This window comes from Nyctereutes procyonoides, unplaced genomic scaffold (genome assembly GCF_905146905.1).
Source record: "Nyctereutes procyonoides isolate TBG_1078 unplaced genomic scaffold, NYPRO_anot_genome, whole genome shotgun sequence".
Taxonomy (NCBI): Eukaryota; Metazoa; Chordata; class Mammalia; order Carnivora; family Canidae; genus Nyctereutes; species Nyctereutes procyonoides.
Genome location: NW_026575137.1, coordinates 15310258 through 15324508, shown reverse-complemented (window position 1 = coordinate 15324508; position 14251 = coordinate 15310258).

The following is a 14251-nucleotide window of genomic DNA, read 5'->3' as shown; positions in this document are numbered from 1 at the left end:
ATATTGACGATCCAGATTACTCAATCAAACAGTGCCTCAGCTCATTGATAAAGGGGGTACAGAAGAGTACCTGCCTCATGTCATGGGGTTGGCTAAATGACCAAATGATTTTATATATACAAAGCACTTAGAAGAGTGGCCCAAAGCAAGCACTCAAGAAATCTTAAGTTCTTAAGCCCAAAACTAGACATAATCCCAGTGCTCATTAAGCAAATAAATTGTGATATATGCATATGATGGAATACTACTTAGCAGTGAAAAGTAGCTTTTAAAAAAACTATTAACATGCACAACAACTTGGTTGGATCTCAAAATAATTATGCTTAGCAAAAATGTACCAATGTATTTCTAGACCTCAGACAAGTCACTGATTGTTCTTCGTCAGTGATACGGAAATTACAGTAGCTACCTGCTTTTCTGTATTGTGAGGGTAGAATGTAGAAATGCTCATCAGTCTACCCCAGAACACTGCACGGTGTTAGGCAAATGTGAGGGATAATACTTGCCATATGCATTTTACCAGTTGACATGTTTGCCGGGACTTAGTCTATCAGCAGAACCTGATGCACATTTTAAAGCAGCCCTTTAGCAAGTATTATTCAGATTCATGAATAGCATGTTTTTATGGTTAACCATCAGGATCTGTGGAGAGGAGGGCTTCAGAGACATCAGAGTCTGATGAGGGACTTGGGCCAGGCTGCTTAGAGGGGCCCGGCCCGCATGAGCAGGAACTATTGAGGAGAGAACGTCCCAGGTGGGGAGTCTGCCACCTAGAGAAGCTTCTTCCTTCTGGCCCGGGCCCCATGCCCTTTGAGGAGTTAAAGCCTGGTGCTGATTGGCATAGCTGGGCCTGGCTTGATCTCTTGTGTAAAAAGCAATCCTTTATGTCACTCTGCAGAGCCCAAAGGAGTGTTTGCAGGAAACACTAAATGTGTTAAAAGACCTCATTTGGGGGGACGGGAAGAAATAAACCCAGAGTAAAAGAGACTGGAAAGATACAAACTAAAATTGTACCAAATGCATGCCAAGAGGTACAAATCAAAACAACAGTAGTTACTTTTAGTCTTGGGGTCAGGGAAGTTACTTTATCTGTTGTTTTCTATAATGAATGGCTATTACTTATTACAATAAGAAAACCAAAAGGGAAAAAAGATCACAAAGCATTTCTGGTATGGAATTGCTACCTTTGTTCAGAAGGGCAAGAAGCATTCGGGTTACCTCTAAGCAGTAAAGATAGCCATCAGCCTTAAACAAACACAAATAATTGAAATGCCTCAAGCCTATGCATGTTCTGGCCAGTTCAGGCATCTGAGCCTGACAACTGGGCCACATGGTAGTTTTGGGAAAGTTCCACTGTGCTCCTTGACACCCAAATGGAGAGAACAGTGACAGCCCCCAAGCCTCCTTATGTCCTTTAATTCTAGATCTTGCTCTGTAATCTATATGTAAATCTCAGTTCTTGAATTAACAGGTTTTCTGCCTATAGGACTCAGCTTGAAGTTAATTGTATTGTACCCTGAATCCCCCCAAGTCCCCCTGAAAGCAGAGGAAGTTGGATGGTTTCATATTCCACCCCAGCCTGGATACCTGAACCCTTCAACCAGCTCTCCCCACCGAAGTCTGTCAGCCAGTTGGTCTAGAGCAGGTCCCGCCAAGAGTGATCAAACAGTGCTCACTGGTTCATGGCCTTTGCCATCAACCAAGACCTGGATCCATTGCAAAGAACCTTTTCATGAGTATAGGATCCCCAGGAGCATCTCACACGTGCTCAAAGTTCACTCTAGCCACCGCTGTCCCACTGTGGCCCTCATGGAGTCCACAGTGTCCTCTTGCCCTACATTCCTCAGTAGAGCCTTAACAGTTGGATTTCAAATCCTGTCAAAAGGATTACCAGCTACCTATTTTCAGGCGAGATACCTGCTCTGCATCAGTTTCCTTTTCAGTCAGATGGGTGCAATACTATCTATTTCATGGGGATTTTGTGAAGATTAAAAGAATATTGCAAAGTGCCCTGAGTTGTGCCTGGCACACAGTACGCACTCACTACATGTTAACTGGTATCACTACAACTGGCCAACGCCTCTCCAGCTTTCATGCACCCACTCACTCTCTCTGTAGGTTCCTGGCAGCACGTGAAAGAACCTTCATTCTACAAATGGATGAAAAAGACTTTGAATAAAACCACAGGCTTCAGTTTTGTCCCAGCAAGCTGCTTGGATGAAGTTCTTAATGCAGCTTCCCAGAGAGGCATATTTCCAAGGCTAGATCTCCTCTCTCACAGGGTGAGCAGGAGCCAAAGTCAACCTTCCGAATTCTAAGAGCTGTTAGGGGCTCTGACCCTAATGGGTTCATTCATTTTCCAGTAGCTTTCACACTTGGGGAGCCCAGGATAAGCCCTAAACCAACTATGTTGAGATGCCTGAAGGGGGGGTGGGGAAACTCAGCATTATTATTATTATTTTTTAAGAGAGCGAATGGATGCAAGGGGGGTGGTGAGGCAGAAGGAGAGAGAGAGAATCTAAATCAGACTCCATGCCCAAAGCAGAGCCTGACACGGGGGTTGATCACACAACCCAGAGATCATGACCTAAGCCAAAAATCAAGATCTGGACACTTAATTGACCGAGCTGCCCAGACACCCCTAGTACAGCTTTAAAAGATCCCCAGGTGATACCAATGTTCTGTCAAGGCTGAGATGTGCTGCCTAGGCCTAAGCCAAAGGCCAGGCTGTGAAGGTTTTCACAAGTCAAAGCAGAGTAATGGGTCACAGGTGGGAGTTAGCATACCATCCTATTTAAAGATACAAGCAGGGAAGCCTGGGTGGCTCAGCGGTTTAGCGCCGCCTTTGGCCCAGGACATGATCCTGGAGACCAGGATTGAGTCCCACATCGGGCTCCCTGCGTGGAGCCTGCTTCTCCCTCTGCCTGTGTCTCTGCCCCTCTCTCTCTCTGCCTCTCTCCAGCTCTCTTTTTCTCTCTGTGTCTCTCATGAATAAATAAATTAAAAAAAATCTTTAAAGATACAAGCAGATGTTAATAAACTGACAAGATCAGGGGTTCAGGAATGAGATCCATCAGATATCAAAGCTTCATGGTATTTTCCTCACCTTTCTTGGAAGACTTAGTTTTTGTTTTTATTTTTTAGGTTTTATTTATTTATTCATGAGAGACACAGAGACACAGAGAGAGGGAGAAGCAGGCTCCATGCAGGGAGCCCGACGTGGGACTTGATCCCGGGTCCCAGGATCACGCCCTGAGCTGAAGGTGGCACTAAACTGGAGCACCCCCCCAGGCTGCCCAGTAGACTTAGTTTGAGGGACCCCTAGGTAGTCTATAATTTAGAGTTCGAGGGGAAGAGTCCCTTGTGTGATACCACCACTCCGGCTTTTAGAGTCCTCTGCAGGAATCCAAAGGCAGGGCTGCGCAGAGGCAAATCCGAGCCTCCTAATTCTGCAGTGGCCCTGACCTGCAGGCATTTGGGGTCTCAGTGAGGGGAACTGAGCCAACCTCGAATACACACTGAAGGAGTGGGGGAAGGGAAGCTGTGCCTTGAAGTATAGAGAAGGGGACTATGGAGAGTTCCGAGGAGGCTGGGGCAGCCCAGGGGGGACACCGGGGAGAGATGAGAGGTAGGTCCGTGGGAAGGACCCCTAACTACACTGTGCTGATCCTTCAAATGTCAAATGGGGTCAACAGTGTGTACGTACCTCACAGTCAGCATGAAGACTGAGATAGTACAGTATATGTAAAGAAGGTAGCACTTGGCGCTGGGAAAACCCTTACAAGATTAGCTGACTCATTATTCCTGCTATCAACATAAAGCAGCAATGGTTATTCAGACTCTTCTAGAATCCAAATGAAACTTTCCTTGATAATATTCCAATCACCTTTGAGAGGCAACAAACCCCTCTCCATGGTAGCTTGCAGGTAATGCTTTGGGTAGACCTCAAATCCTGATATTCAAGGTCTGTGTGTTATAACAGCATGTTTTCACTTTATATCCCATTTCTCTAAGGTCATTTGTCCTTATTAAAACCAGCTATCTTTCCCAAAAGAGTTGTGCTGATCTTAGCAAGGGCCTCCTGTGCCTACCATGGACCTGCCAGAGTACCTAGAAGCGGGCAGGCTCAGAAAGGACAGAAGATCCAGGCTCACAGGACACCACTGTACTGGCTGGGCTCTGATTTGTTGAATTATCGGTGGGGAGGGCACCTCTTGGTGACATAACGCCACTCCCTGGGCTCTCTAGAACACCACTACCTTATTGGCATCCCCAAAACCCAAATTAATAGAAGGCTGTTGGTGTGCCTCAAGTCAAAGCAGTGGAAGTCAGATGGTCAGGAGTCATAGCTCATTCCAGCTGGATAAAAGCCCCATGACCACTCCCTGCCCTACAACTCCAGTGATTGGAATCTCCAAAGCTACGAGATGTGTATATCATTTCTCCTGGACAGAGCTTGGAGGAGGAACAGGAGGAGAAGCCTGGGCCTCATGGCAGCCCCCACCCAAGTATTCCACCGGTGAGCAGCCATTAGGGTTCCACATCCTTTTTCCTGACGCTCAATATATAGTAGAAGTGGCTAGGTTACAGCTCGGATTTCATCCATTCCAGGGAAAGTCTTCTGGTCATCTTGACCTCACCTGGCAGGTTTTACTAAGGCTCCATGATGTGAGCCCACTCCTCTCCTTACCTTCTGTGCCTTTGCCAGGTGATTACAGCCTCCCTGTGATAGATGACCTCCACCTGTATCCCCAGGATTCCCAGTTATCTTCCAAGATTTCATTTTCTACCCCAGCCTGGATATCTGAACCCTCCACCCAGCTCTCCTTCTAGCACATCCCGCTCAGCACATCTAAACTCAGTTTGGGCTCTCTTGTCCCTACCTGCTACTTTCACACATGGTCACCTTATTGCCCATCAATACTTTCCAGCCCAAACCCTGAAGCAGCCTCGAGTCTCTCTTCCTTTTTTTTTTTTTTTTTTACTCCCAAGCCTGATCAATCCAAGTCCTGCATAACTTCCCCTAAAATTTTTAAAAACAATTTAACAGAATGCTGATTTATTGCGAGGTATGATATATGGTGACATGTCATCCTTCAATCTGTATGAGCTTTATTAGTGAGGAAAGCAACCGTTGAATTCTGAAGAAATAAAGGAGCATGCGCAAACATTCAATTCCTAGTTCACTTTTTCCATACACCCAGCTGCCAGATAGAACAGGGTCACATCTGGAACTCCAAGCTCCTTGGTCCAGTGGCTGCAGCCTTCAGAACCTCAGCTGCACTTCTTCTGGCCTCACCTTTATTTCCCCTATGACAAACTCCTTTGGTTTTGTTTAAATCGTCCTAGGCTTTTGCTGGCCTCTTTCCCTGGAATGCTTTTATCAGACTACCTCTACTCATCTAGAAAGAACCATAGCTTTCATCTTGAAAGCTATCAAAGCTTACCTTCTCCAGAAAGCTTCTCTGCTTCCCCTGTGCCTTCCCTTCCTTCCTCCCCACCACATGTCATGCTGGCTGCTTAAATTCCATCTGTGCTATGGTTGCATGCTGGCCAGCACAGGTCCCAGAACTCACCATGCTACTGGTGTCTAGCTGTGTCTGACTGGCTCCAGGAGGCAGCGAGACCATCCATCTTTCAGTTTCCACCCCTTGGGTGGTGCCTAACAGAAGGGAGCCTCTCCCAGCAGCCCATTTACATCCCCCTCTGAGGGGGCTGCTCCTGTAACGTTCGATTCCCGGTAGGGTCACTTCCATAGGGTCATCTCCCCCTGACATCAGTGCCCAGACCTGGGGCCCTAGATTTTCGAGAGTTCCTCCCATGAGCAGGTACAAACTGAAATGTTATTTTTATCTGAAGGACAGATAAAGAATCAGAGTGCTTGGGTTTGAATCCTGACTACCATCCTAGAAGTTGTGGGACTTTGGACAAGTATTGGACTCTGTCTATTTCTGTTCTGTCTCCATCAACAGGGACAACTGTTGCATCAAGCTCCTATAGTTGTTGCGAGGGCTCAAAGAGTTTGTATATATGAATATAGTCTGGCCCATTGTGAGCATTATGTGAGGGTTGGCCAGAATTGTGATGATTTCCAGAACACTGTCATTTTAGATCACAGGTCTCCCCCCCCCCCGCCCCTTTCCTCTCGGCTGCTTTCAGCTTGTTTCATCTCCTCAGAGGCACACATGTGGCCTGGGGACATAGTCCTTTCTGCTCTGGCAAAGTCTCTATTTCCAATTAAGGCTACATTCTGAGTTTCTAGGTGTACATGAATATATGGAGGACACTATTCAATAGACCCCAGTCTCCAGGTTTAGGTTGTTTCAGACCAGAAAATTACCCAGTAACTCCAGACATTACAGAACTACCTATAATTTTGCAGCTCTCTCATATTTCCTATAATTTTGTGTGTTTTCCCAAGTTCCAAAGGACTCTAAAGCATTCAACATAGCCCAACACAGGTAGAGTCAGGGCAGTGACAGTCACACAGCCCATGCTCTCTAGCCTTACCTTTCTGACGCAACCTTCTGAGCCTCCAGAGAATTAAAAGGATGCTGACAAATGAAGCAAGATAGATAGGGTGGGAGGATTTAACTCCATACCTCTTGCCACTCTTACACCATCGTGTGTTTGCTCAAAAAAGCTGCCCATGGACAGGAATGTTCATATGTTTGTTTGAGTTTTTGTTCAGATAGTCCATAGCTTTGACTATTGGTTCCCAAAGCCTGGGCTATAAGAGGAACAAAGGGCACCTATGCGTACAGAGGATGGGCCCCTGCAGTGTACATATGAGAGCACTAGCCATTAGGAACCACCCTGCAGGCTTTCTTGCAGACCCACTACCCTGCTCATCCAGAGGTCCAGGTGAGTGGACTCAGGAGAAGTAGAAAGCTCCACAGGTAAGACAGAGCCATACCTCACCCTTCCCACCCCTAGAGTGTGAATATCAGATGTGAAAAAATATTATATAAACTGGGTAGGCTACATGCAAATAACATTTAAAAGGCTTAAAAAGCAGTAGTGTTCTTGTTTGGTAATATTATGGATTATGCTACAGAAACGGCCTCTTTTCTTTTTTTTTTAATTTTTAAAAAAATTTTTTTTCAGCCTCTTTTCTTATCTGTGATCTAGGCTGTAGATTCTGTGAGGTTAGGAGACTATATGTGTCACACTGTAGTGCCCAACCCATAAGAGGCACTCAATAGTCCTTGAAGGAGGAAATGATAAGCTTTTATTTAATGACCACCATGTATCAAGCACAGAGTAAGTTAAAATCCTTGGAAATATAGAATTCAGAAATGCAACGTCATAAAAATTTATGTAAAATTGCATTAAGAATTTAAAACCTATAGGGGCACTTGGGTGTCTCAGTCAAACATCTGCCTTTGGCTCAAATCATGATCCCAGTGTCCTGGGATCGAGCCCCTCATAGGGCTCCCTGCTCTGCTGGGAGCCTGCTTTTCCCTCTCCTTCTGCCTGGGGCACCCCTGCTTGTGTTCTCTTTCTCTGTGAGAGATAGATCTCACAGATCTCTCTGTGAGAGATAGATAAATAGATCAATAAACAAAATCTTTAAAAAAAAAAGAGCTAGGACCTGTAAATGACTTGACTGTAAAGTAATGGTACATATTTCACAAACCATCCTAGGAAAGCAATGTAATAAAGCATGGGTTGTAGATGCAGACTGTCTGCCTGCCTGATACCCCAGCTTCACTACGTACAAATTCTGTCCATTGAAGCAAGTTTCTTAACTTCTGTGCCTCAGTTTCCCCAACCATATATGAGAATAATGTCAGCACTTACTTCAATTTGTTGTTGTGAAATTGAGTTCACCTAAAGTGTTCACAACACCTGGTAGATAATAGTTTCTTTTAGAGTGTTAGCTATTATACTGATCTCTTAAGCATGTTTGAGCACTTCACCTTGCACAGCATAGGGTACATGGAAGGAGCTCAATAATGTTTGTTGATAAATTATAATATCAATAAACTAAAATAGGAGGTGGAGGTAGAAGTGAAAGTACAGAATTTTTATATGCTATCCAAGTTAACTTATTAACTTAAAATAGGAGGTTATAACTATAAGACATTTTATGTAAACCTCATGGTAACCACAAAAAAATAACCTATAGTAGATACACACAACATTATGATAAAGGAATCAAAACTTACTACTACAAAAAGTAATAAAATCACAAAGACTGCCAAAGAGAAAGCAAGGGACAAAGGCACACAAAACAATCTGAAAGCAATGAACAAAGTAACAATAGTAAGTCCTTACCTATCAATAATTATTGTAAATGCGAATTATCCAGTCAGAAGACAGAATGGTTGAATGGGGAAAAAAAAACAGAACACTAGATCCAATGATAAAGAGACTCCCTTTCACTTGAAAATCACACAGGCTAAAAGTGGAAAATATGAAACAAAAAGATATTCCAAGTAAATAGTAAATCAAAGAGAGCAGGGTAGTTTAACTTTTGTCAGAAAAAAAATACTTTGTGCTACAAATGGTCACAAGTGACAAGAAGGTCATTATATAATGATAAAGAGATCAGTTCATCAAGAAGGTACAATAATTGTAAATTTTATACGTGCAACATTAGAGTGCTGAAGTATGTAAAGCAAATATTGAAAGAACTAAAAAGACATCAACAGCAATACAATAATGATAGGGAACTTAAATAACACACACTCAACTGTGATTAGATCACCCCGACAGAGAATCTATAACGGCACAGTACATTTCAACAACACTATAGAGTAAATGGACCTAATAGACATACAGAACATTGTATCCTACAACAGCAAAATACACATTCTTCTCAAGTAGAAATGGAACAATCTTCAGGAGAGACAGGTTAGACTAGAAAACAAGTCTCAACAAATTCAAGATAGAAATTACGTCAAGTATTTTTTCTGACCACAAAGGTATGAAACTAGAAATCAGTAACAGAAGGAAAATTCACAAATATGTGGAAATTCAACATGCTCCTGATCAATATATCAAAGAAGAAATCAAATGGGATATCAAAAAAAGTCTTGAGACAAATGGAAATTGAAACAACATCCCAAGACTCAAAGGATGCAGCAAAAGCAGCTCTAGGAGGAAAGCATATAACTATGAGGACCTACCTTAACAATGAAAAAAAAAAAAAAGATCTCAAATAAACACCTAACATTACACCTCAAGGAACTAGAAAAAGAACTAGATGTTTGTTGCTGGAGGAAGTAAATAAAATTAAATAAATGAAATAGAGAATAGGAAAAAATAGACAAGATTAACAAAATAAGAACTGCTTCCTTAAAAATAAAATTGACAAACCTTTAGCTACACTTACCAAGAAAGAAAAAAAAAGACTCCATCAGAAATGAAAGATGAACCATTACAACTTATACATGGAAATAAGGACAAAGAATCAGAGACCACTATGAAGATTATACACCAAAAAACTGGACAACCTAGAAGAAATAGATAAGTTTCTACAAGCATACAACCAATCAACAGAATGAAGAACTAGAAAACCTACACAGACCAGTGGTAAGGAGATGAAGCATTAAAAATAAACAAAACCTCCCAACAAACAAAAGTTCAGTACCAGATGGCTTCATTGGTGAATCCTACAAGACATTTAGAAAAAAAAAAACTAACATCAATCCTTCTCAAACTCTTCCAAAATATTGAAAAGATACACTCTGAAACCAATTTTAAAAGACCAGTATTACAGTGATACCAAAGCCAGATAAAGACACTACCAGAAAAGGAAACTATAGAATACTGCTGATGACTATAAATACAAAAACTCTCAGTGAAATATTAGTTGAATTCAACAATGCATTACAATAATCACACACAAGGACCAAACAAGATACATCCTGGAAATGTAAGGATGGGTCAACTTACAAAAATCAATATATGTGATACATCATATTAATTGAATTAAAAAATAAAATCTTATCTCAGTAGATGCAGAGAAAGCATTTGACAAAAATTCAACATTCACTCATAAGAACTTTCAGTAAACATAGAAGAAACTTACTTCACACAAAAATGGACATATATAATAGGCCCATAGCTAATATCATATTCAAAAGTGAAAGTTGGAAACTTTTTCTCTAAAGATCAGGAACTAGACAAGGATACCCACTCTCACCACTTCTATTCAATATAGTACTGGAAGTCCTAGCCAGAGCAATTAGAAAAGAAATTAAAGGTATTCAAATCATAAAGGAAGAGGTAAAGCAGTCATATGCAGATGACATGACATAATTTATAGAAAATCCTAAAGACTTTATAAAAAAATACTAGAATAAATTCAGCAAAGTAGAATGGTACCAAATCAATGTTCAAAAATCAGTTGCATTTCTATACACTAATGATGAAATAGCTGAATAAAAAAAATCCCTTTTACAATAGCAAAAAAAAGGAATAAAATATGTAGGAATAAATTTAACCAAGGAAGTGAAAGATCTGTACACTGAAAACTATAAACCATTGATAAAAGAAATTGAAGAAGACACAAATAAATGGAATGTTATCCCATGTTCATAGATTGGATATTGTTGAAATATCCATTTTCCTAAAGCCTTCTATAGGTTCAATAAAATTAAATATCAAAATTCCAATGGCATTTTTCACCAAAAATAGAGAAGACAATCCTAAAATTCATATGGGAACTACAAAAGACTCTGAGAAAGAGCAAAGCTGGAAGCATAACACTTCCTGATTCAAATTGTACTACAAAGGTATAGTAATGAAAATAGTATGGTACTAGCATAAAAACAGTCCTACAGATTAACAGAACAGAATTGAGATCCTAGAAATAAACTTCTGCATATACGGTCACTAATATTCAACAAGGGAGCTAAGAATATTCAATGAGAAAAGTGTCTCCAAATAGGGAAAACGGGATATTCACATGCCAAAAGAAAAAAAAAAAAGCTGGACCCCTATTATATACTGCTCACAAAAATTAACTCACAAAAATACAAGACCTGAAACCACAAAACGCACAGTGAACACATATGGAAAAGGCCCCTTTACATTGGTCGTAGCAATCAATTTTTATATATAGGACACCAAAAACACAAAATAAACCAGTGGGTCAACACCAAACTAAAAATCCTCTGCACAGCAGAAGAAACAAAATGAAAAAGCAGCTTATGAAATGTGAGAAAAATATTTGAAAGCCATATATATATGAGAAAGGGTTAATTATGCAAGATACATAAGATGATCACATAACTCAATGTCAAAAATGGAAATAATCTGACTAAAAAAAAATGGGCAAAGACAAAAAAAAGTCTTACTTTAGAAGATTGAAATCAGGGCAGCCCGGATGGCTCAGTGGTTTAGTGACGCCTTCAGCCCAGGGAGTGATCCTGGGACCCGGGATAGAGTCCAATGTCGGGCTCCCTGCATGGAGCCTGCTTCTCCCTCTGCCTGTGTCTGTGCCTCTCTCTCTCTCTCTCTCTCTCTCTCTCTCTCTCTCTCTCCTCTCTGTGCATTCTAATGAATGAATAGATAAATAAATAATCTTTTTTTAAAAAGATTGAAATCGTATCAAACATCATTTCTAAGCATAGTAGTATAAAACTTGAAATCAATTACAAGAAGAAAAATGGGAAAATTCACAATTATGTGAGGATTAAACAACATGCTACTGAATAACCAATGGGTCAAAAGAGTTATTAAAAAGTACCTTTAAGACAACTGAAAATGGAAACACAATATACCAAAATTTATGGGATGCAGCAAAAAGAATTCTAAGAGGTAAGTTCATAACAATAAATGTCTACACCAAAAAATAAGGAAAATCTCAAACTAACTTGACACCTCAAATGAGAAAAAGAACAAAGCCCAAAGCTAGTAAAAAGGAAGGAAATAAAGATCAGGAGAAAATAAATCAGAGACTAAAAAGACAATAGGAAAAAGAAAACCCAAATGATTAAGATCTGAGATTTTGTTTTTGAATAAACAAAAATCCACAAATCTTTAGCTAGATGCACCAAAATAAAAAAAAAAAACCAAAATCAAGTAACAGAAATGAAGAAAGACATTGTAGCTGATAATACAGAAATACAAAGGATCATAAGAGTACTATCCCAATTACACACTAACAAATTAGACAATGTAGAAGAAATGAGTAAATTGCTAGAACCATACAACCTACCATGGTCATACCAAAGCATGAAGAAATAGAAAATCTGAAAAGACTGAGTAGTAAGGAGATTGAATTAGTAGTCAAAAACCTCCCAAAAAACAAATGTCCGAGACCAGAGGGCTTCAGTGGTAAATTCTATAAAACATTTAAGGGTCAATACCAAGACTTCTCACAATTCTTCCAAAAATAGAAAAAGAGGGAACTTCTAAACTCTCAACATTTTATGATTTTAGCATTATCCTAATACCAAAACCAGACAAGGGGAGGGAAGAGCGAGAGACAGAGAGAGAGAGAGCAAGCGAGTGAGCGCGAACACACTACAGGCCAATATCCCTGATGAATATAGATGCAAAAATCCTCAACAAGATATTAGCAAAAAATTCAACAATACATTAAAAGGATAACACCATGATCAAGTGATATCTATTCCAGGGATGCAAGGATGATTCAATATCCACAAAATCAATATATCACATTACAAAATAAAGGATTAAAAAATCAAATGATCTCAATAAACACAAAAGAAGCATTTAAAGGATGACTGGGTGGTTCAGTGGTTGAGTGTCTGCCCTCAGCTCAGAGCTTGATCCCAGAGTCCCGGGATCGAGTCCCCCATCAGGCCCCCCACAGGGAGCCTGCTTCTCCCTCTTCCTAGGTCTCTGCCTCTCTCTTTTTGTCTCTCATGAAAAAAATTTAGAAGAAAAGAAAGAAAAAGCATTTAATGAAATTCAGCATCCATTTATGGCAAAAAAAAAAATCTCAACAAAATGGGTGTAGGGTGATATATATAAGCATAATAAAGACTATATAAGAGAAGCCCACAATTAATATATACAATAGTGAAAAGCTAAAAGCGTTTCCCCTAAGAATAGGAACAAGACAAGGATGCCTACTCTCCCCACTTTTATTCAACATAATATTGGAAGTCCTAGCCAGAGCAATTAGGCAAGAAAAATAAGTATCCAAATTGGAAAGGAAGAAGTAAAACTGTCACTATTTGCAGATGACATTATACATAGAAAACTCCAAAGACTCCATAAAAAACTGTTCAAACTAATAAATCCAGTAAAGACTCATAAAGACATGAAATCTATATAATTTCTGTACACTAAAATCTGTTTTATTTCAGTTATCAGAAAAATGAATAATCATAAATTGTACCATAAAGAATAAAATATGTAGGAATGTTTAACCAAGGGGGTGAAAAACTAGTACATTGGACAGTATCAGACACTAATGAAAGAAATTGAAGAGGATGAAGAGGACACAAATAAGTGGAAAGATATTCTGTGCTCACGGATTGGAGGAATTAATGTTGTTAAAATGTCCATACCATCTAAAGCAATCTACAGAGTAAATGCAATCTCTATCAAAGTTCTATTTCTGTCAAAAATTCCATTAGAATTAACCACCCTAAAATTTGCATGGAGCCATAAAATACTTTATATAGCCAAAGCAATCTTGAGAAAGAACAAAGCCAGTGGCATCATGAGCCCTGATTTCAAGCTATATTACAAAGCTATAGTAATCAAGATGGTATAGTATTAGCATAAAACAGACACACAGATCAATGGAACAGAATAGATAGCCCAGAAATAAACCCATGAGGCAAGAATGTAGAGTAAGGAAAGGACAATTCTTCAATAAATGGTGTTGGAAAAACTGGACAGCCACATGGAAAAGAAACTGGATCACTACCTTACACCATACACAAAAATTAACTCAAAATAGATTAAAGACTTGAACGTAAGACCTGAAACTATAAAAATCTTAAAAGAAAGTATAGGCAGTAAGTTCCTTGATATTAGTCTTGGGGATGGTTTTCTGGATTTGACACCAAATGTTAATATAACACAAGCAAAACCAAACAAGTGGGACTACATTATACTAAAAAGCTCTGCACAAAGGAAACCATCAACAAGAGGACAAGGTATCAGTGAAGTATTAGCAAACTGAATCCAATTATACATTTTAAAAAAAATCATTTGCCTGAATCAAATGAGATTTATTGCAGGGACACAAGGATCGTTCGATATTCACAAAATCAACCAACATGATACGTGATATCAAGAGAAAGGATAAAAACCA